The sequence below is a fragment of the Terrapene carolina genome, unplaced genomic scaffold (assembly GCF_002925995.2).
Source record: "Terrapene carolina triunguis isolate 2854851 unplaced genomic scaffold, T_m_triunguis-2.0 Scaffold10607, whole genome shotgun sequence".
Classification (NCBI taxonomy): Eukaryota; Metazoa; Chordata; order Testudines; family Emydidae; genus Terrapene; species Terrapene triunguis.
The window spans coordinates 1-2459 of NW_020674958.1; the positions used below are offsets into that span (position 1 = coordinate 1).

At 47.9% G+C, this 2459-nt stretch overlaps 1 pseudogene; it reads left to right on the forward strand.

Annotated features, from left to right (window-relative positions):
- Window positions 1-89: 89 nt before the first annotated feature.
- Window positions 90-621, forward strand: LOC112122065 (annotated as a pseudogene).
- Window positions 622-2459: the final 1838 nt, after the last annotated feature.

Sequence of the window (2459 nt, forward strand, 5' to 3'; positions counted from 1 at the left end):
TGTAAACTGTTTTGAATTTTTGAACACTGGAAAAAATTATGCCGCCTGCTAAATTTGGTTTATTTAATTTTCTCTAGGAATACTGCAGATCCATCGAACAGTCGGAGTATGGCTATGAACAATGGCAATAATGATTTTGTGGTCCTGAGTAATGGCAGCATCCTCTCCAGTGCTACCAGTCCCAGCATCCTTTCAGCTACTGATGGAGGCATTGCAGCCCAACATCTCCCCTCCAAGGAAGCACCAAGAGCAAAAGTGAGTCCAAATGGATGCCTGCAACTTAATGGTACAATCAAACCATCCTTTCTGCCTTTAGACAACCAAAGAACTCAACAGATGTTGACACAATGCTGCCACCCTTGCCCATACCATCATCCTTTAAGTAGCCATAATAAACAGCAAGAATGTCATTCACTGGCTGGGAGCACAGCACCATCTCCTATGACTTCCTGCTGCCTGCAGCCACATACTGAATATTCAACATCTATCTGCCAAAAACATACACCTATGTATCAGACCACCTGCTGCCTTCAACACTCCCCATCATTCTGCCTTCATCATCCATGGCCTGACCATTTTCAACATCAGTCTGTTCAACAACATGTAACCAGTGTAAGGTGAGTGGAATGAATTTTCAATGGTGCTCAATATGCAACTAATTCTACATGTATTCCATTTTACTTTTTACAAAAATAAGAAAAGGTCAAAAAGAAGAGTGAGTTAAATCTTTTATACATATTGTTTTGCAGACAATAATAAAATCTGAGGCGTACCCCACTTAAATGCATGCAAACTGTGAGGATGATATACTTTATCTTAATAATTTCACTCTTTGAATTTGAGGGTTTACTGTTCAGGGGGAACTAATTCATGTCAAGAACATGTATGTAGTGTAGGAAAGCTTCCCTTTTTTCTTCCCACAAAGACATATCCTCCTTGGAGTTGTTTGGGTCATCTGGAAGTCATGCAGTTCTTCCTGTTAATTAGCTGTCACTTACAGCTTTCAAAACTCCATGATAAAAGCTACTTCTCATTGCTAGGTTTCAGAGTAGCAGCCGTGTTAGTCTGTATCCACAAAAAGAACAGGAGTGCTTGTGGCACCTTAGAGACTAACAAATTTATTAGAGCATAAGCTTTCGTGGGCTACAGCCCACTTCTTCGGATGCTTATAGAATGGAACATATATTGAGGAGATATATATCTAAATATAAATTTGTTAGTCTCTAAGGTGCCACAAGTACTCCTGTTCTTTTCTCATTGCTAGTCAGCTCTTCGGCTTCTAGGAGAGCAAATAGTGATAGTTTTAGCTGAATTGTGAGAATTATGCAACCAGCTGAGAAGATCACAGATAGCAAATGGGCTGGAATCTTTCATTCAGTATTTCTGTTATTATCTGATCTTTTGGATCCCAAAGTGAGACTCATTCATCTACCAGACAGTTAGGGGTTGTCTACACTACCAAGTTTTGCTGACAAAACTTATGTCGACACCCAAAAGTCGACAAAACAAAAATCGCCGAAGGGTGTTCACACTTGCTCCCTCTGTCGACAGATCATGTCCACATTGAGGACACCATCATTGACAGGGTGAGCAATGCACCGTGGGTATGTATCCCACAGTGCAGTGTTGTGGGAAGGAAGAGCTGATCGCTGCGCATTTTGGGATTCTCTCCGAGTTCTCCCACAGCCCCCTCAGCTGCCGAGAGCAGCATCGTGAGTAGCTCTGTGAGCTCTCCCTGCTGAGGAATGGCAAAGCAGCACAGCAGTCTGTCCCCCTCCCCCTGCAGCAGCAGTCTGCCTGCTGCTGTGTTCCTAGTGCAGGGCAGAACAGGCATTCCAATGATTTGCTCTTTGTTCCCCAAACGGAGCAGCACACAGATACTTTCCCGGAGCTTTGAAAGGGGAGGGGTGCATGCCTGCAGGGCCGAAAAGATCAAAACACTGAGCAGAGCAATCAGGGCAGGCATTGTGGGATACTGGTGGAAGCCAGTTCTGTCCACAAAACAAACAGCAGTGTCTACACTGGCTCTTTGTCGACAATAAAGGGAGGTGAAAAGAAAAAAGTCTCTCATAGGCAGGGCCGACTTTAGGCCGATTGGCCCAATTCCCCGGAATCGGACCCCGTGCCTAAGAGGGCCCTGCACTCACCCCAGCGGCGGTCGTCTTCGGGGGGCCCCGCGACCCCGGCCGGAGCGCCGGCCGGGCCCCGGGCAGACCCACAGCCCCGCGACCCCGGCCGGAGCGCCGACCGGAGCACGGCAAGTTGCGCGGCCCCCCAGCCGGCAATCTCGGGTTACCATATTTTGAGCTTCCAAAAGGAGGACACTCCACGGGGCCCCGGCCCCGCCCCCAGCCCCGCCCATGCCCCCGCCCCAACTCCGCTCCTTCCCCAAAGTCCCCGCCCCAACTCCGCCCCCTCCCCTGCTTCCCGCGAACATTTGATTCGCGGGAAGCCTGAAG